The following is a 22,510-nucleotide window of genomic DNA, read 5'->3' as shown; positions in this document are numbered from 1 at the left end:
ATAGAGACCCAGAGGAGATGCTATAGAAATACCCAAAGATAGTAACAGGAATGGGAGGAAATGAATGTCATGATACTCTTCTGGTACATAGGGTCTAGACTTTGTCAGGATATACCAGAGTGAAGGAATATCCTCTCTTGCCTAAAGGACTAGAATTCACTAGTGGGCTCAGGATTCTCAGCTTCAAATATCTAATAACCTATGACCCACTCAATTTTTCATTTTATCTTCAAAGAATCATCTCTAGTTTCCAATAGCTCCCTTGAGCAACAAATGCTAAGAGATGACCTCTGAGGTTCTAACAAATAGAGTAACTTTATACACACAGAACAAAACTGGGTTTATGAGCTTTCCCGTTCCTCAACTTGTCACTTCTGGGTATTTTTTTTTTTTGTCTGTTAACAAATGGAATCAGAATGTCAGTGGATTCAGGAATTATAAAATCTTCATGCCTAAGTGAGCCTGTTATCTGATTTTTGATTGCTGTAAGCACAGGTTGTGTTAGGGAGGTTTAAACTTTCCACTGGAGGACCTTGTTTCTGCAAAGGCTCTCAGTGGTAAAGAAGAGGACAGTTACTTACTGACCTTAGAATGATGTTGGCCAGCATATGCCTTCAATTTTTAAGACTGAAAGCATTATAACTTGACTTGCATTTTAATTAAAATGACTATTGAGGACATTCTGTCTCACTAAGATAGAGATTTTAATTAAATTTTCTTAGCTTCTGTCAATGAACGTTACTCTACCTTTCATAATTTTGGAGAATCTGTTCTGCCCTCAGATACTTTTACCTTTACTTCAATCATATAGGCCATATGTAAGGCAAAAAAAAATTAAGAAAAACTAGAGTAAAGAGAGGTTTGTTCATTGTTATATGTATTTTTTTAAATTACAAATTTGGGACCAGAATCCAGACTCCTGATTACTAATCTAGTTGTATCACTGAGATTCTGTTTTCTGGTTTTCTTAAGAATTCAGTTTTATGCATCTCAGATTAATGCCACCTTGTTCGTATGACAAGTGGAGTGCTCAAGATTTTGCATTCTTTTGTACTCTTTTGGGACTACTTTGCAAAGAAATCTGGTTAATCTTCTTCTGTGGTGAACACCTGTACACTTTGAATTTTTATAGTATGGTATATTTTCAGTGTTTCATAAAAGTGAATTGGATAATCTAGCTGTTATGTGTCTAATTAAAGCTCTCCTTCAGGTTTAGGTAGTCAATTAATTCTGTAAACTATGGTACAAACGTGACTCCAGACAAGTCCCATGCCACTACTGTAAGGAAAATGACTGAGATAGACGAAGCCACATATTACACATGTACTTCAAAATGTTGGGATTAGTACTCAAAGGTCTCAACTTCTATTCTTTTATTGAACCCAGTAGACTTCTGTGGGGAAAAATACTCATTTAATTTCTCCAGAATATTCTTGTTTGGTCCAAGAGGTCTATCTGTCTTAAAGTAGTTGTGAGTACTGAGTATGTCATACATATCAATAGTCATTTATCAAACACTTATTTGTGTGCCACTACCTGTGTCTGACACTGAAGATAGGAAAATAAAAATGAAACAATCCCTACCCTTAAGTGGCTGTCATTCTCATAGTGGAGACGATTTGTACTTAGAACAGTTTCTTGATATTTCCTTTCGTAGTAATCAACAAATATTTATTTAGTAACTCCAATGTAAATGTACATTGTTTAGTGCTGTGAGATATAAGAAATATATTGTATGGTTCCTTCTTCAGATAGCTTACAGTTTAGTTGAGGAAATAAGATACATCCACATGAAAAGTTAGACAACCAACAATAACAGGTTGTTAAGATAGAATGAGTATCATGAATGAATATGACAAGACAGGATGTGGTATACCAGTTTAGAAGAATAAGAAACCACTTGTTGGTCAAGGGAGTCTTTATGGAGAAGTAGGATTTGGAAGGCAAGTTTGGGGTAGGCATTAAGGAGAGGGAATGATTTTGTGTGTGTGTGGTGTGAGCAAATATAGGAAGATATAAAATATATTTATGAGAGGATTATAACTATACCAGCCTAAAGGGAACAGAAAATTCATGCTGAGAAGGGTTTAGGAGATTAGGTTGAGAAGGCAAAAAGATGGAGATCAGCTTGTAGAGGTCTTTTAGGAGTCTGGATTTTATTATGTAGACTCTGGGGCACTCAACAATTTTTTAAGTGTGTCCTGGTGAAAGTAGATTTTTAGTGAGATTAATATGGCAGAGGTATGCAGGATGAGTTGGAGAGGGAAGGAAATGTAGAGAGACTAAAACATCATAGTTGTCCACTTGCAAGGTGCTGAGGGACTGAATTAAGGTGGCAAGAGTGGGAATGGAAAAAATGAACGGATTTGAGAACCAGACAAAAAGAGAAGTATTCTGTGTAGTCAGTTTAGTTTAACAATTCAGAATGTGTTTCCAAATGCAGTCTGCTAAGTGCTGGGTATCCAGGGATAGAATAAATAGCATCCAAATAGTCCTTCCTCTCAGGGAGCTTATATTGTACTAGGAAGGTGCAGATTTCCTTATAAAACATTGATGCTAAATTCAAGGTAACTTTAGAAGTGAGAGCTGAAACTGAGAGGATCAGAAAAATTTTCACTTAGGAGGAAGCACCTGCACTTTTCCTCAAAGGAAACTAGGAATTTTAAAAAACGGAAGTGAGTAGGGATGGAATGTTGAGTTGAGGGATAAACCACTAGGCCAATTTAACAAAAAAAAATTGTTGTTTGGTTGTGTCTAACTCTTTATGACCCCATTTGGGGTTTTCTTAGCAAAGATACTAGAATAGTTTTCTTTTTCAAGCTCATTTTATAGATGAGGTTTCTGAAGCAAATAGGATTAAGTGACTTGCACAGGATCATATAGGTAGTAAGTGTCTGAGGCCAGATTTGAACTCAGGAAGTCTTCCTGACTTCAGGCCTTGCTCTCTGTCCCTGCACCACCTGGCTGCCCCTTAACAAAAAGTAGAGTATTTCAAAGGGAATAAGATGAAATTAGTCTCAAAGTGTAGAATAAGATTAGGAGCAAGTCTTAATCTTAGCAAGTCTTCCTGAACTTAGTGGCTATAAGAAATGACTAAAATTTTTTGAGTAAGGAAGTGACATGGTGAAACTATGCTTTAGGAATATTAAATTAGCAGTTACATGGAAAATTGATTGGAATAAGGAGACTAGTTAGGGGACTGTTAAAGTAGTATGGGTGAACAGTTGTGGAGGCCTTAACTAAGGTGGTGGTTTATATGAGTGGAAAAACTGTGAATACTGTAAAAGATCTTGTTAAAGTGAAATCGACAACTTGGAAACTGATTGGATATGAGAGTGCTTGTGTATAAGGATGACCATTCATTCAGTACTGAATTTTTGTATTGAATTTTTAACCATATTGCCAATACTAAAAACAACAACAACAAATAAAACCCTTTGTGAGGACCCACACTCAGTTGTTTCTGTGTTCATAATCTCTGGAGGGAGAGGAGGAATGATTTGCACTGAAAATTCTGAATGGAAGGATCTTAGGATCCCTGGGATCACAGATCTAGAGCTATAAGGGCTGTCAGAGACTGTTTTATCAAATCTCTCATAAATAAAAATGCATAATTGAGACCAGGGTAATTAAGGGATTTGTCCGTGGTCACATGGATAGTGAGTATCAGAGACAGAATATGAACCTCAGTCCTGTGACTCCAGAGCCATTCTGTTTCAGTTAATAAGTATTTATTAATCTCCTAATATGTGCCAGGCACTGTGCTGAGTTCTTGGAATAGAAAGGCAAAAACAGCTTCTGCTTACTCACAAGGAACTCATACTCTAATAAAGACAACATGAAAGTAACCAGGTACATGCAAGATATTAAATATAGATTAAATGGAAGGTAATCCAGAAGAGAAGGTCCTAGGAGCTGGGGCACTGGGAACACTGCCATGCTATAACAATTCTTAAGTTCGATGGAAGAGATGCTGTGTCTTAAAAGCTGTTTGCATGACAGTGTGCAGGTTCTAAGAATATAAACTCTTTTGTCTTCAGGCTTTTCCCTAAATATTTTAAGATCTTGTCTTTTTTTAGGGATGACCAGAAATTTCTACTAGTTTTCCAAGGAAGCAGAAACTATAACATGTTTTTATTTTTTTGTTGTTCAGAAAATATTTATTATAGTTAAACTAAAATGCATACATCATACTCTTTTTAAAAACCAAAAGTTCGGTTTGCTGGTATGATAATTTAATTCCACATGCTTGGGGTAAATTGATGAACAATTTTCCTATTTTGAAATCTGAGGTTTGATAGATTTAAGTGAATGATTTTCCCCACTTCTAAAATATGGTGTCAATTTCAAACCTGCATAGAGGATCCAGTGTCAATGGTTGTTCCTTACATACTGAGATCCGAATAGTGACTTTTAAGGGACACCAAGAGGTGGAACAAACCCTCAGATACTGAATTGGATCCAAAAGCTTCCCCTTTTCTCAGCGAATGAAATATTTGATTATGAAAAAGGCCCTCTTTGAGTCCCAAGGGCATTATAAGAAGTTTCAAGTGGAAAAAATGAAATTCTACCTTTGTTGGGTATCAGGTCTCCTTAGTTCTCCACCTAAGAACTACAGATTTTAAAACTAGGACCCTGTCCCAGTGAGGAAAGAAGATAGAAAATCAGCCTTATTCGCCAGAATCCCAGGAACACATACATGGGTACAAACATGCATACTTGCATGTACCAAGTTTAAAACTATAACAGGACGAAAGCCAATATATGTATCTTAAGCATGCAATACTAAACTGGGCATGGCCAAGGAACTCAAAAATAATCCCATAATTTACTTTTATGAATGATTTGGCAAAAATATCTGATGAAAATAGCAAAGGGAGAAAATATTTAAGAACGAACTCTTTTAATTGATGGAAAGGCTTGGGGCATATGACAAAGACCCTACTCTGGGTGAAGACCTGCACCCTGTGCTAACACCCCCAGAGACAAGAGGCCAAGGACCATAAAGTCTAAACACACCCAGATAGAAGAGAAAGGGTTAGACACTGGTGTTTGATTCTCCCTGCGTGGCCTACAACGCAGCTTTTTAAATTTTTGTTCAGATGTGTTTATTAGCATGTGTAAGATGATTGCCAACTAGCACCTCTCTGTGCTCCTTACCCAGGTTATTTGTGGAAGTAAATGATGAGTCAGTCCTTCATCCCCCATCTTGGTGTGATAATCCCCTTGGGAATGAGTTCAGACTTGATTACATTATGGTCACTTTAATGAATGGTTCAATCAACTTTCCACCTCTGTGTAATACCATGGACAAGATAGGTCAACAAAGAAAGCTCTTGTTTTGAATGGTCTTGGAAAAACTCTTATAAGCAGCATTAAAGATTATTTTCAACAATTCTGCTCAGCTCTACTGCGTTGCACTATCCCAACTGCACTTCAGCTGAGCTATCCTGCCACTTCTAGAGATAATTCATTCCATTATCTGTACATCATTCAGAGTTCTCCTGATCCAGAAATACTACATGCATGCCTGCAACTTAGTTTCTAGCCCAATCTAATGCATAATATTAATGTTTTTGACTTAACATTGCAAACTTAACTTGCCATTTCTTACTTTATGTATATTCTGCATATCTACATAATTGCACATGTTGTTTCCCCCGATAGAACATAAGCTTTTTGAGGATATGAGAATAAATACAAGAGAAGTGATTAAAAGTGAGAAGGAAGAAAATACACATAGTACATGTGGGTTTGTGCACATATGTCTTATATGACTACTCAATTTAGAAATTACTTTTAAATTGCCTGGAATGGTGTTCTTATTATTCAGAAGATCAATGGAGAGAATACCATATCTTAAATTAGAGTAACTGGTTTTGAGTCCTGTGACTTTGAGCAAGTTAATTGGATACTCTTGTATCTCAATCTCCCCATTTGTAAAATGGGGCTGATAACATACTATCTGCCTCATGGGGATGTTGCAAAGATGTTGCATTCTGTAAAGTTTAAAGTGTCTTGTAAATATGTTATTGATAATAGCAATTATTATTTTTATCTATTGGAGGGAGTAAATATGGTTATTTTCATTTGTCAAAGGTAGTATTATCTGTAGGCTACACAATCATTTATAATCTCATTATTGTGCTTGAATATATAATAATCAGAACTTTTGTATTATGAAGTTTGAGACTTTTTAATTTCTATTTGTGAAGTAAAGTATTTTGAAGATATACTTAAATTCATCCTGGCTGTTGATTTTCCCTTTCTTATCATCATCTTACCCACTAGATTTAGTCATCATCTTATCCACTGGTTTTCCCTGTGGTGCCTAGAACAGAAAGTAGCACACATTAGCACTTTTTAAGTACTGCATGAATAAACAAATAGAATGAATGGTGAGGCAAAAGTGATCAGGTGACTGAGTAAACAGTAGGTCATAATGTATCCTTACGCATATTTAGTTCTTTACATGACCTGCGTGCCACTTCCAGATTAGTACTCCAATACACTGCTTTTAACCTGTCACACTCCTGCTTAAGGACTTAATGGTAGCCTATTATTTAACATATTCCATTACCTAGCTCCCAACCTCATCTCACCCCACTTCCCTCCATCAACCCAGTATTTCAGATAAATCAGACTGTTCTTTAAGTATGTCAGGTACTTAACTGCCAACAAATCTTCGTTAATCCCGTTCTTTCTTTCCACCTATTAAGTTTTTCCCACCATCCACATAGAATAAAACTCTAGTCATCCTCAAGCACCCAGGTCAAATTCTACTTTTGCCATAAAGTCAATCTTTGACTCTTTGTTATCTAGAAGCAAGATTTCCTCTGCAATGTAACTCATACTGTCATTTGGGTCCAAAAATCACCCTCTTTCCCAATAAATAGGAGCTTATTACCTTGCACATGCTAGATAATCAAGAAATCATTTTTGAAGGGAAAAAAGGTGAATGAATGGATTTATAGAGTACCTGTTGCTGTAGAATGCTAGGATGGTTACCCCGGGGGCAGAAAAAAGCAACATGGTGAATAGTTTCCCATTAGGAGGCTGAGTAGAATGGAAGTTCCTATAGAGGGATGGGACTGTTTTGTTTTTGTCTTTTTATCACCCCTCCCTTCCATTATTTAGCACCAATATCCCTCTGTGCCTTTCACCTGGTAGGGGCCTAACAAATGTTTGTTGAATCGAAGGGGACAAAACACACACACACACACACACACACACACACACACAAAAACAGCATATATATGTGAGTATCCTGTGTGAGATTCTTAGTAGCTGAATGATTCTAGGAAAGTTGTTTTATTTCTCTGAGTCTCAGTTTCCTTATCCGTTGTTATATTCCCTCATAGGGTTGTTGAGTGAATTGAATGGAATAATGTAGGTGAGGTGTTTGACAAAGATACTAAGTAAATGCCAGTAATTATTATTAGAGCCAGTGAACTTCACTGGCATGGCTTTGGAGAACCCATGGCCCATTCCACAACATGATAAGACATTAAAGCTTTCCTATTAGGGAAGATAGTAGCACATAGTAAGTGCTTAATAAATGTTTGTTAAATTGAATTGAATTCATAGCACTCTGCTAAGTTCTGTGATGGATGCACTTCTTGTCTATCCACTGAGATAATGTGTGTAAAGAGGTTTGCAAAACCTAAAGTGCTCCCAAGGCACATATTCAGAAGAGAAGAGAAAGCAAAAGTGGAAGTTATTTTTTTCCTTTCAAACTTGCCAAGAAAACAACTCTTACTGCTCAATGGCCATCCTTTTCAACATGTGTCCCCATAGGAACCAACCAGAAGTTGGTGGTTTCTAAAGTAGTGGGTCAAGTCATATGCTCAGAGAGCTAGGGGCCATGTGCTAGTCCAGCAGATCAGGGGTGCTCTCCTGATGACTCCCATTTACCATGATCATATCATCATTGTGTTGCATGTTTAGAAATGGATAAAGAAAATGGACCCTTCAATCGCTTCATGGCCTTTTTTTTTAAACTAAAATACAGGAGTTTTTTTTATGCTCAGTGACCTTAGAATATTTTATTAAGGTCAAGGTCTGTACACCCTTCATAATATATCTTGCATAAATTCCTTTTTAAAAATCCCTACTCTAATTCAGACTTTCATCTCACCTCTACATTACTGCAGTGATTTTTCAATAGATTTTCTTTCTTTTTATGTCCTTTCTTTCTTCATCCTGCCTAATGAGTATTTTTTAATGGCCAGTCTTATATTATCTCCCTGATGAAAAACTTCAGTGGCCTCCCTTTGCCCATAAAAGATAACTTTGTGACTTGGTACACCAGATTCTCCACAATCTGGTTTCCACTTATTTTTCAAACCATATTTTCCTCTTCTTACTTCTGCACCAACCTTCTATTCACTTCAGTCAGACTTGTCTGCTCACTAAACTCAGACTGTAGCATGCACACTGCTTTTCCCCCCCTCAGCTCTTATCCATGCTATTTCTTCTTTTATCATTATCTGCTTAAATCCTATTCATCCTTTAAGGCCCAGCTCATTATCCACTCCTCCACGAAGATTTACTTGGCTATTCCAGCCATAGTTATCTTCTCCTTCTCTGAATCCAAAGCACTAACTGCCTTGACTACTACTTACTCCTTATTAATATGATCACATTCCACCTTGTAGCTTGATTTTTATTATTTCTTATGTTGTTTGACATTTAACATGCCTTTTTCTTGCCAGAATATAGGCTTCTTGAAGGTAGTAACCATGCTTTTCAAAATCTTCCATGGAACTGAAGCAAAGTGCTATGTTAAGTAGCCTGAATAAATACTTTTTGGAATGAATAATTTTTGTATGAGATTGCCATTTGCTTGATTAATTCATCTGGCAAGTATTGATTGGGTTTATTGTTGTTACTACTGATGGCACTGAGGGAGCCTGAAGCTTATTAAGACATGATTTTATTCTAGACATGGATTATAATTGAGAGGAAAAGGAAGACACATATATAAACATAATATGAAGTAAATTTTTTTTAGTGCATAAAGAGACATAAGCAAAATGTTTGAAGAGTTCATAGAAGGGAGGTGTCACTTTTGACTGGAAAAGAGAAAGTCATGTTGAAAAATGGCCAGCTAGTATTTGAAGTATGGGTGGAGATAGATGTAGTGCATTCCAGGCATGTATAAAATAATGGAAGTAGAAAAGCTGAAAAATGGTTGGAAAATAGGAGTCTAGTTAGGTTGTCACATAAGATATGTGAAGGGGCACAGCAGGAAGTAAGGCTGGAAATGTAGGCATGATCTAGACTGTGGAGTGGTTTTCTGTTTGTTTTTGGTAAGTTAAGGACTTTGCACTTTATTTAGTGGGCAGTGGGTAGGTACTAAAGGCTTATGGGCGGTTTAATGACACCATCACATTGTCTACTAAGCATATTGTTCCTGAATGGGATAGTGGATAGATAGATCTGTATTTAAAGTTAGGAAGTCCTGAGTTCACATGTCCCCTACATATTTATTAGCTGTGCAGATTTGGAAAAATCACTTTGTAAGCCTCAGTTTATTTATCTGTAAAATGTGGAAAATAGCACATGTAACCTTTACCTCACAGGGTTGTTTTCAGGACCAAGTGAGGCAAATTATGAAGCAATATTTTGCAAATTTTAAAGCACTATAAGAGTGTCAGTTGTTTTGGGATCATCGTCATTGATTACAGAGGACAGGAATTGAGCACCTGAACTAGGGTGATGACAATGGGAATGAAAGGAGGAGAATGAATGGAGAAAGATATTGTGGAAGTTGTTTATCTTTCATTTTTAAGAGGACCAGTGACATTATAGATGATGTCTTGACTTGTGTTTGAATTGGAATTAAGTGAGGTAGAGTTGCACAATCATCAGCCTCATTTTCTCTTCCTTGATCATCAAAATCCAGTGGCAGGAGAAAAGTAAAGATGATTGATAATGGCCCAGAGTATAGTTGGATGACCTTGGTGTCTTCACTGCCTAGCCACTCTCTAAGCTCTCCATGGTGCCTGCTTCAGCCACCTTCATAGCAATGGGAACAGGTTGCTCTCATCTGCCCATTTTATCAGCAAAAGTCTTCACATGCTTGGGATAGACATCCTCCAAACTACCGACAGGTTAGAGGCCTGCTGGTTCCCTTCAACTTGATTTAGTGAAGTCCTTCTGCCAAGATGGCTTGCCATGGTGTCACTGTTGTGCGTGCTATAGCTTCTTGGGCCACAGGTGAGAGTTAAGTGAATCAGGTGTACAGTAAAGGTGGATAAGCCTCCCCCAAAAAGGGCTCAGTGTTCACACCAGAGATGCTAGTCATCCTGAACACCTTATACACTTGATGAATACTTGAAATGAGGGTGGTTAAGGAAGGAGAAAAGTTATCTTTGAAATTTTTTGCCTGGCTTGCTGGGAGTAAAGCAGCACTAGTAGCAGATACAGGGAGAAATAATGGAAATCCAGAAAGGGACATGGTTTGCCCTTAAACTCACAGGTAATAACTAATTAATTTAACTACTTATTCAAACCTATGTTCTCCAACTATCCAGTGCTCTTTTCACTATGCCATGCTTCTTCTCTAGAAGGTCTGGAAAAAAGAAAAAACCACAAAGCTACAGTTGTAATCTCCCTGCTGACAAGGTATATTCACATCATCCTTTTCCTGTATGTAAAAAGATTTTCTGGCTATGTAACATCTTTCTAAAAATACTTACTAGTATTTTGGTACAAAGTTTCAGCTTCTTTTTGAATTTTCAAGCCTTTTGATTACTATTCTATAGACACAGAGCTTGCTTTAAATGTGTGGAGAAAGGCATTACAAAAATTATTGTTTAGTGTTTTGAAATTGTGCCTTTCTGAGTTCATTTCCTTCTAATGATGAGCCTCAAACATCTTTTAGATTTAGGTAAAGAAAGAGAAGGGGAGATCTTTGGAAAGGACTTAAGACATTTAAGGAAAGCTGGAAACATCTCCTGGATGCAAAGCTTTGAAGGTTGAAACTATTCAAGTGTCATTTTGAGTATGATTAGAGAAGTAGGAAGAGAGTTAAGTGAAGAAGAAATTGAATTAAAGGAAAAAAGGGGCTCATGCAAGGTAGTATTAGTAGCAAACATGAGATCTGAATTTATTCTTTACTTCAAAGTCAGTGAGTTCTCTCTCCACCTACCACACTGTTCTATCGAGGTGGAGGCAGACGGCTATAAACCAGGGGTGGAGGAGAAGTCTCATTAATTTTCAAGGGCATTAGAAAGAAGGCGCAACACAGGTTGGGGTAATCTAGACGACACCCTTTTTGTATTTCCAATCTACAGGGTACTGTGGGTAGGAGTAGGAAGATCTTGCCCCATAGTAAAGAAGCAGGGCCAATTCAAACAAAGAACCTCTACTGTTTTGCTTAGCAGCTTGGAATTTGTCATCTTGTTACCCAGAGAATGGGTGGTAGAGCAGGGCTCTGGAAACTCTAATTGTCACTTGGTTTCTAAATAAACCTAGGTTTTTTGGACTTCTAATGGGTGGAAAGAATCCTGAGGTGATACCACATACAAGTAGAGTTAGTGTCAGAGCCTTTTAGGGGAGATTCATAAATGGTTGCCCTTACTCTTTGGGAGAGATAATGTGAACACAGAAAGACTCTTTCAAGAAGTTGCAGACATTTATGGATAACTGGCTTCTCAGTTTCCAGATTGCCTCCCTCGAGACTTCAGAGACAGAATTTCCATCTGAATCTGATCTGTTGGGTCAGATTGGACCTTGTCTTTTGATTTAAGCCAACATAGTGTCTCACTCATTCACTCTTGTGTATTTTGTGTTATGTTATAATCCATAGAATTTCTCTAATTTTTTTGTTAGCTGTTTTGCTTCGATAAATGGGTTTATTAATCATTTACAGTTTGTATTAGTTTTTTGTATAACCATCATTTGGTGCAAGGAGCCAAGCTGGTGAGTGTAAACTAAGGGCTACTTCCCCTTTCTCTCCCTCCTTTTAGAGCAACCAACTTTTGAATCCCTAAAAATCATATTCCTAGAAACCAGTGTTTGAAGGGACAAGCCAGATATGCTTCAAGGAAGGAGCAAGTATCCAGTTATGACCTTTCTCCTCCTTCCCTCAAAGCAAAAAATCAGTCTCCCTTGGAGAGGTGTGGGGCAGATTCCAGAGATATTTATCTACGCTGTCTGTGAGCTGTATTTTTACAATTAGATAACCCATGTAGACACATATATTTCATGGTCATACATATATCCCACACATAAATGTAGTAAGGAAGGTTTATTGCAACAAAGTCTGCTCAATGAAATTTCGTTATGACTAAATTTATGGAACTGTTGCTGCTGCTAAAACAGCATTCTTCCATTCAAAATTTAAAGGGGATGGATTGTGCTTCCTTTGACATTACAGAAAAGGATTTCACTCATCCACTATGGAAGCCTTTGAAAGATTTTAAAGAGTAGGCCTTAAGCATCCATAACCAGGAATTCTCACATTTTCTTCTTAGATCATCCATTCATTCTTCCTCATATTTCTGGAACACATTATAAGCACATTGTCCCGTATTATACTGCATTACCCCGTGATATGTATGCTTTAATAGATGATATCTGTTGCTGCTCTGAGTTTTTGTTTTTTCAACTTCAGTATCTTCTGTTTCTTGACTTAGGAGAAAAAGTAGTAACATTTGTCTGTTAACTTTAAGTGAGATTAAAAGAAAGTTTATGTATCTTGTTTGTTTGAAAGGGATACATTTGGTATAAGGACCTTAAGCTTCCATTTCTTTCCTCAAAATTACAAATCTCATGGACTGTCCTTTCAGGTTTGGGGTAGGGGATGGGCTTAGTAGTGGCTGCCAGTTTGCCAATGTATTCAGAACAGACCCTGTGCAATTTATACTGCCAAGAGTAGCATGTCTTCTTTCTGTCTTTTCCCTCAGCCTCTGAATAAACCATTAAAGAGACCAAATAAAGCTTCTCTAAAAGAGGTAGAGCAGGTGGCACCACCTGTATCCATCTCATTCAAGCCCATCTAATCTGCCACTTAGTTGCGGGCAATCGGATAGTGACTTGGAGGAATGGGTGGACCGAGTGGAGTGCTTCTGGCTCATGCCCTAAGTCGGCTATGGATGAGGATTACTATTAAAATTAGTGCTACTGGTCATGGAAAACTGGGATTTGCCCAATTGTCTCTAGATGTTTTTATATTATCTTGACAAGTTGGGATGGGCAGACATTATCATTTCAACCTATGGACAGGGTGAGCTCATAAGAATGAATAGTTATGGGTAATGCCTATTTAAGAGAGTCTGAGCAAGTACATCTTTTTAGACCTTTTTTCCTCACCTTTGGAAAAATGTGTTGTTGTTGGAGTGTTATATGTATGTGTGTGTGGGGGGGGAGGAGTTGGGGTGAGGAATGGATTTTATGGTTTTGGATCCAGTTCACTCCATTTGTAACCCTAGAGGAGAATCCCGATAGAGTTACATTGGAAGTCAATCTGGCCCTTGGTTCCAGATTGCCGATTCCTTTCCAGCTGCATATCACGTTGACATCTAATGAGATGTACACTGCTTACTTTTTCTGTGAGAAAAAGGAATGGGTTGAATCCCAGAGACGTTTTTGTTACTGCAGGGGCTTGGGTTAAGGAAATGTCTGTGCTATTTCAAAGAAGCCTTTGCAATTTGAATAAAAACTACATATCCCTATTAATGAAATAATTCAGAGATTTTACAGGTAAAAAATAGAAATTGAACTGATTTTATTGTGAAACAAACAAAAAAGATTGAAGTTTAGATTAAAATAAAACAGACCTAAAATCATGAACATATATTTGCTGTGCAAGTGATTAATGTGGATATGTCTTACTAAAATTATATGTTGGAAAATTGTCAGTGGTTATCTATGCGTAAGAACAAGGAGTCTCGACCTTTTCACAGATCCCTTTGGCAGTAGTGTGCAGCTTATGGATTCCCTTCCCAGAATAATGTTTTTTTTTTTAAATGCATAAAATAAAATACATAGAATTACAAAGAAAACCAATTATATTGAAATATAGTTATCAAAATGTTTTTAAAAACAAGCTTAGGTTAAGAATTCTTTCTCTAGAGGTACAGAAGAAACGATCATTTGTAATTTAAATATTGGTCATTTGGCCAGTCATCTCCCACAGTTATTTTGAATAAAAATTGAAACAGTGTGCTCTCTGTTATTGAGTTTCATTGCTACTGAAATGCATACTCTAGTTTTTCTTGAAGGAGATTTTTTTTTTATTTGAATTCCACAGTGGTTTTATGGAACGAATAAATTTAGCAAACATTACTGATAATCTTAACCAATAAGCTTGCATTTTCTAAAGTGAAGGTACTATGAGAGCACCCTGAATTATCCCCAGATTTTCTAAGTGGATCATTTTAGATGACTATGAATGCCTGTCACTAGTTGCTTTTTCAGGCCATTGACCATATTGCCACATCAAACAAATTCAGAAATATCCATTTAAGGAATATTCTATTTATCCCATTGGGGAAAAGACCTTTAGGCTTTTTTCCCATAAAGAACAATATTTGCTACTTATTAATAATACATTTAGTGAATGATAAGGTGGCAGACAAAACCACTCCATGCTTTAATTATTAAAATAGACCTGATATATGTGGAAAAATAATTGTAAATTTCTCCCATTGTTGCAGTTTCAGTTACAGTTTCTAAATGTTAAACAAATGACTTTTCAAAATGACTTTTGTCAGATAAACTTTTCAAAAATTTTCTTGCTAGATTTAGCCACATTTACCTTTGTTGACAGTTCAGCTTCCTTCTAAGAGGACTGTGGGTTTATTTGGCTTTTCTGATTACTAAAACAGCTTCTATGATAGTATTTTTGAAATGCATTTTATTCTGACATTAGACCTGCTCTTCTCCTTATGTTTATCCTTAAGGAACTCTTGGCGACGTCCATTGTGCTCCAAATGCTAAAGTAAAAGTCTTTTTTTTTTTTTTTTATAGTAAACATGACTCCTGTTTGAATGAAGAATCACCAGCAGTGGGGGTTATTTTAATGGACATGCTGTATTACTTTAATCTAACCCTTTCACCATCTGTTCTGCCTAGAACAGTGAATGCAAAAAAGAACATATTTTATGTTTCAGGGTTACATTAGTAAAAAGTAAGATAAAAGTGATTTAAAAGCATGCATATGTTCTCAGTACAATGCAGTCTGCATCTGTGATGTTTTTTCTCATGGTTAAGACACAAATCAAGGAGAAAGCTGCTCACGCCTAATATAGTGAAAGTTTTCATGGAAAACAGGACTTTACCATAAGAGGATTTCACTATATATTTTATAGCTAAAAATGATAAAAACTTGAATGAGCTGCCAGGAAAAAAATAGATAACTAACGTTTATTATATGAACATCTGGCATTTTTCCTGAGCTGGGTTGTTGCCTCCATATCCAGATGAATGCTGAGCACCTGCCCACAACACATTGTTGAGAGAAGCATGAATCTTAAACATATTACCCCAAGAGGAATGTGCCTAGCTATACCTACTACTGCACACATTTTCCTTTCAGATTAGGGGCTTGATTAGAGGAAGTACCCAGCAAGGATTTCCCAGAGAGGGTGTTCTGGTTTAAAGCAGGCCCTTTGGGAAAATTTGCTGGGATTTCATACCACTCAGTATCTTCCATGAGTTTTATCATTTATTTAACCTGTGAGAATTGAGCCTAGCCTGTCTTGCTCAAATATGCCTTCCTAAGGAATCTATTGGGAAAATAACCATTTTTGGATAAACTTTTATCCCCATATCATTTGCCTTTTTACTGATAGGCTGAGTCTGAATTTCCGAAAGCAGTTTAAGCCTCAGGGAGGCACAGCTGTATCATGGATTAAGAGCCCAAATTGAGAGACAGCAGGCATTGTGGCTGCGGTTTGTCTTTTCTGCCAGAAGTGCAGTCACCTATATTTAGTAGGTGGAAGTTTTACAGTTGAACAGGTAGATCTTCCTCTATTTATATATTTTCTTAATTGGTCACAATAGAGGCATGGTGTCCTGCTGGAGAGAAGGATCTGAAAAACCTGAGTTCAAGCCCTGCTGTCTGTAACATGGTTGGTCCCCAGGCAAGTTTAACTTCTCAGTACCCCCAGGAGATTCTTTTAACATGGTTGTAGACCATTAGAGTTGTCTTATCACGAATGCCCTAAGTCTGGTAAATTACATGTCAGGACCAATTAAATAAAAGTGATTACAAAGAGTGACTTTTTGAAAAGTCAAGCTTGAAGGATGAGAAAAATTGGAGGTGGGGGGATTAAGAGGGGAATTAATATTGTGAGAAAATCACCTTTCCAGGAGAGAGAATGGCACTGGTTGCAATAAAATGAGCATATGTTAGTTTCCAATGAGATCACATTGACTGATCTGTGAAGCCTAATTCAAACATAGGATCCAAATATTTTTTTTTGGTTCAGAAGTAGATTTTTGTGGTTCTTCAGCCTCAGAAATCAGATAAAATGTCACTTGGATTCATTATGTAAAATGACTTTGGGGGAATCTTTGTCTTTTCATAGGAAAGCTACAGAATTCAGAAGTTTATAATGTCCCATTTAATGCTAATTGGTTTACAATCTCTACACTAGGAGAAGGGTTATCAGTAGTTGCTTGGAGATCCCTTTACACTGATGTGTGGTCTATGAAGAATTCTTATTCATTTATTTTTATCTTCAGTTTTAATCATATCTCAAAGGACTTGCTTTATGTTTAGACTCATTCTATTAATTGACTTAAATGAGAACAATTGGAAGATAGTGTTTGGAAAAGAAACTTGCCTTAAAAACCTGGGCTCAGTTTTCCAAAGCTATGGCACTGACTTGCTCTGTAACTTTGGGCACATTATTTCAATTTTTAGGTCTTTTTTTCACCCATATTGGTAAGATTAATTAATCAACAAATATTTATTAAGCTTCCACTCTGCTCCATCTCTGGGACTGTAAATACAATTAATGAAGCAATCCCTAATCTCTAGGGACATAGAGTCTAACAGCAAGAAACAACAAACACATGTATCTTGTTTGTCTGTGTTCGTCCTTCGTTTTTGAAGAATACCATGACATCAGAGAAATGATGACATGAGTTGCACTTGACTTTGTTTTGAGTGAGGGAGGGCTGTGCTGCAGAATAAGTATAAAGGAGTTTATATTTTCTTCCAGAAACAATGGAAAGCCTTTGGAATTTATTGATCAGGGGAATGGCATGGTCAGACTTGCTGCTTAAGTAAAAACACTTTTGAGGAGGATGGACTAGAGAGGGGAGAGGTTTGAAGCCAGAAGACCAACTGAGAAGCTGTTACGGTCCAGTAGAGAGAAGGGGTCTGATTGAAAGAGAGTTAGACGCAGAAACAGCAAGATGTGGCAAATGAGTGAATATACTGTGGTGGTGAAGGTGGGTAGGAGTTGGAGGATAGTGCCAAACCCTTCAGATAACACAGTAAAGGAAAATCTCAGTTTTACCTCGTGATGTTTTAGTGGGATCGTCATTTTTTTCATAAAATGGAAGTATAGGGTGTTTTACATGTATCTAGTTTTTTAGACTCTTGTTAGTGCTTACATATATTGTTCTTATTTGATCCTGGGGAAAATTCTGTGAGATTATAGGGCACCCTCATTTTATAGATGGAGAAACTGATGCCGAGTTGAATAAAATGACTTTCTCAGAGTCTCTTAGCAAGTCCATGACTAGAGTATGGGTCTCTCATTGATCTCTCAGTCCGGTTCTCATTCTGAGGTTTTATGAACCTTATATTTAATTAGAGAGTGGGGATATGATGGTAGACTACAATTATTTAAAGCAGTTCTAAGGTAAAATTTTGTTAGCACACATTTCCATTTTCTTAAAGACTTTTTTTTTTTTATTATTATTTTGGTGGAATTATTGTCTCAATCTGTTCTGTACAAACCAAGACTTGATTGTGCTCTGTGATATGCCTTGATTTGTTGATTGAAAGATGACAAAAATGCAAACCATGCTACAAAGAAGAAAATATGGAATAATAGGAAGATTTTAGCTAACATTGCAATTTCCTTCTTTCAAGGAAATGATGCTGATAACAATTCTCCATGTTCACGATTAGTGACTTCCAGTAATACCTCTTCCATTCTGAAGTTTTGAACTCGAGGGGAGGGGAATGATAAAATAACACTTTAAAATCTAATATTTTCCTCCTGCAAATTGATATTGGCTCTTTGATCACATATTTTTAAATACAAATTTCTACATGTGTCTTCTTCACAAATTGTACGTCAGGCTTTTTTGAGGAACCCAATTCTACAAGATGGACTTTCAGTCTTTTTACTATCCTATTCATTCAACAAGCATTTATTAATCTTATATTTTGTGCAAGACACTATTAAGGAAATGTTACATGTAGCACATTATGCTAAACACTGAGGATACAATGACAAAATGGAGAACACCCCACAAGGAGTTTATATTCTATCAATCCATTTTTGCTTTCTTCTTATAATCTCTCCGTCCTTTGAACTAACCTATGTTAGTTCACTTTATTTTACACTTTCACATTGCTATTTGTGCTATGTTCACTTTACATTTATGTATTCATCTTTGTTATAATTATTTGTGTGTGTGCACGTCTAATGTCTTCTGGGCTATCAGCTCAATAAGACCAGAGACCTTGTCCTGCTCATCTTTATTTACCCTCTAATATCTACTCAGTGCATTGGATATAGCAGGCTCTCAGTAAATATATATTGAATTAATAATAACAAAAACAACCAGTCTTTACGTGGGGCTTTGAAGTTTGCAAAGGGCTTTATATGTGTCATCTCATTTGGCCCTTCCAATAACACTGTGAGCTAGATGCTTATTATCATCCCCATTTACACATGAAGGCAGATAGAGGTTAAGTGATTTACGCAGGCCCACTTGGCTAGTAAGTATCTGAGGCAGAATTTGAACCCCAAGTCCAGTGCTGTATCCTCAGCACCACCTAGCTACCTCAGCACAGCTGTGTGGACATGCAAATTTGCATATTCTAATAGAATACAGAGGCATGATATCCATAGCCTCAAGAACCCTGAGAGGGGATTCAAAATACCTACTGTGTAGTCTGAACTCTGGTGCTTGCTAGTGTTGTGATCAGACCACTTAACAATAATATTTGAATACTAGGAGGATGTGTGATAACATGAAGCTGAACCCCTTTGTGACTTAGGAGGTAGTCTTCAAAAATTCCTATGCTTTAACATTTCGCCACTTTGTGACCAACCTGGTGATGAGTGCTTTGAGGTTAGCAACTGTTTCATTTTTTATCTTTGTATCCAGCATCCAGCTGACACATGAAATAGCTAGCATTTATAGTGCTTTATGGTTTAAGTGCTTTACAAATATTACCTCATTTTATCCTCATATCAACCCTGAGAGAAAGGTGTTGTTAATAGCCCCATTTTTATAGATGAGGAAATTGAGGCAGATAGGAGTTAATTGATTTGCCCAGATTCAAACACAAATGTCTCCAGACCTTGCATTCTATTCATTGTGCCGTATTTGTTGCCTATAATTATTTAATCATAATTTATTTTTTATTTTATTTAAATAATTATTCAAAGCTTAATAAAAATAGAACAAGCTTAATAAATGCTTGTTGAATTGCGTTGAAGGGATCTCTTCTCTTGATCCTCAGACAACAGACATACAATTTTTCACTGGGGGTAATAATAACAGTGATAGAACTTTAATGTCTATTAAGAGTTTTCCTCCTGACAGTCCTCTGATATGGAAGTGCAAATATTATCCTCATTGAATGAGTGAGGAAACTGAGACACAGAGATTAAGTGACTAGAATCGAACTCTGAGGCCTCTAGTTCCAAATCTATAATTCCAGATTTACCCATGGTCCGTGTTAAGAGCTGCGATAAGTTTTTTTGACTTAAAAACTGAGGAACTTTCATGGAGTTCCTTGCCTTCTTTCTGAATCTTGGTTTCTTTATTGGTAAAGTGGGGATAATAATCTACGTACTTTTTCAGTTTGTTGTGGGCAAAATTACTGGCAAACTATACAGCCGCTAACTACATAAATGTGAGTTGTTACTCATTATCTTCAACATATTTTTTTTGGCACCTGCTCTCTGGCTGGGGTGAGGGAAGATATTGGAAAGAAGACGGAAAGGTTCTATAGTAAGCAACTAGGGGCATATTTCCTGCCCCAAGGAATTTGTAATCTAGTGGAAATGCTCCCAAAGCAGATGAATGTGGCTCAGCAGGCTGATACTACCCAGACTGTCAGGTTTGGGGCTGTCCTCTGAATTCAAGCCGCCACCTGCAAAGGTTTGTGGCTGTTTGTGTCTCTTCTTCTGCAAGTCAATATGACATATTTACTTAGAGTGAACCATCGCACCTCTGGCTGTTTGTACCCCGGGGCAGCCTATCTGCTCTGATTGTTTCTCAGCCACTGGCATGACCCTTAGTCTCTAAATTCTGTTTTAGCGTATTCTTGAAGTGTTTCCCTGGTGTGCCTGCCTTGTGCCTGCCTGCCTGAGTTTGCCTCATGTGGAATTTTTCTCGTGAATGGGGAACAGAATGTTCCTTTACACTGAGCCAATAGTGCTTTCTCACATGCACTCAGGGTAAGCTTTTTTCTTTCTGAATAGGGCTCAAAAGTCTTGACTGGAGCACTTCAGAAATAGGCCAGGTTTATACTTTTATAAAAACAAAGCAGAATCCCAGCAACCCCTCTCTTGGAGGAGCACAGATGGTTTGAATTTCTCCAAGAGCAGGCATATGGTGACAACTTCTGTATGGCAAATGCCTGAAACTCTGATCCCTGCTGATGGGGAAGAGGGTGGACACAGCTAAACACTTACTGTGGGGAATGTGAAGGTGGCCTCTTCTTTTGAAAAAAGAAACAGGCCTGAAGTTTGTTAAAAGAAAAGGTGTTTGGGATTTGAAGAGCTGCAGTGTGGGGAATCAGACTTCTGTCTCCTTATGTACCAACCTCGTACACTGAAGGAGCTGGGATTTTCATCCCTCTTTTTGCTCATCTTGATAGAACAGACTTGTAGTTCATTTGTAAAGATGGGAAAGAAGTAATAAGATAATTTGAAATAGTGAAGAAAAACTTGTAAATTGGAATTTGCATAAAATTCTGAACTTTATACATTATATTTGTTAGGATTTTTTGTAGTTCCCCAAACAAGACACGTGTATCTAATCTCTCTGACTCCAAAGGGCACTGGGCCTTCCTATTCGAGCATAGGGATGGGAATGGTGTTATTCTCCCCCCAACCCTTGTCCTTTAGGTCTGCTGGTCTGTTTTTCAAAAGTGTAAATATTTTCCTCCCTATACTTTTTTTGAGTCCCAGGCTGGGCCAGAGGCAATAAAGAGAAAGAGGGGTCTTTGAACAGGGTCTCTCATGTTTTTGAGGGGCAGTAGACTACACCAAGACAGTGGGGGTGGACTAGGGCAGATTTTTCTGACAGTCTAGGTTTTAGGCCTCTGCCACAGAAAATCATAGATTAGCATTAATAGTTACTATGGTGACCACCTTGAGGATGAGATAAGCACCTGTTTTCTCCACTTTGGTATCAGGATCGTCCACGGACATCTTACTCTGATGCCTCATCAAGGAATGCAGGTAACACCATGGGCGTCTTGAAAACTAATCTTGTTGTTCAGCCATTTCGGTTGTGTCTCTGACTCTTTGAGACCCCAGTTGGGGTTTTCTTGTTAAAGATACTGTTGTGGTTGCCATTTCCTTCTTCAGCTCATTTGACAGATGAGGAAGCTGAGGCAGAGAAGGTTCTTGAAAGCTGGAATGGTTTAAGGCATAGGCACAGTCTGTTGTGTGACTTGTCCTAGGGCTAGCCTAGCTAAATTGAGAGAAATGCTCATTACCATGTTGGCTGCAGGGTGATAAAATTTCAGCAATAGGAACTCTCAAAGATTGAGGAGGTAAGGTAGGAGGAGGGTTCTCGTAGAAAGGTAGACATGTTAAAGGTTGTAGTAGAATGAAATGTTGACTAAGAGGGTGCCCACACTAATGTAGTAATTAAACCTTGAAATAATGAAATGGCTTCAACATAACATTATTCATTTCTGCTCATTTCCATGGATTTGGAGTCTAGATGATGGGAAACTAGCTGTGGTCAGGATTTTTATTTTTATTTTTTTTACATTTTTCCCTGATGAAATTCTCAGGGAGCAGATAGGTAGTTAATAATCCACAGAACAAGTATCCAAGGTGTGTGAGTTATGTCTACCTTCTGTGCATTATTTCACCATAGAAATTAAGAAGTAGTGGATGGTAGTAGAAAAGTTTAGGCGGGCTATGCTGGAGCATTTGTCCAGGGACAGAATAACAAGGTATTTTGGGAATTTAGGTTTCAGGGAGGAGCGAGATTAGTGCTTTAATTAAGTGCAATTAATTAATGAAGTGCAAATTAGTGTTTTAATTAAAAAAACTTTTTTCTTTTTTTTGGTCTCAAAGGACAGATCTTGGGCAATAGATGAAAGCTGCAGAAGTAG

At 37.3% G+C, this 22,510-nt stretch overlaps 1 protein-coding gene across 1 annotated transcript in view; it reads left to right on the top strand.

Annotated features, from left to right (window-relative positions):
* SIM1 (SIM bHLH transcription factor 1) overlaps positions 1 to 22,510 on the top strand; it is a 76,609-nt gene that overhangs the window by 48,598 nt on the left and 5,501 nt on the right. The window lies entirely within an intron of this gene.

Source organism: Notamacropus eugenii, chromosome 2 (assembly GCF_028372415.1).
Source record: "Notamacropus eugenii isolate mMacEug1 chromosome 2, mMacEug1.pri_v2, whole genome shotgun sequence".
NCBI classification, from domain to species: Eukaryota; Metazoa; Chordata; class Mammalia; order Diprotodontia; family Macropodidae; genus Notamacropus; species Notamacropus eugenii.
This window is presented reverse-complemented; position numbering and strand designations above follow the sequence as displayed.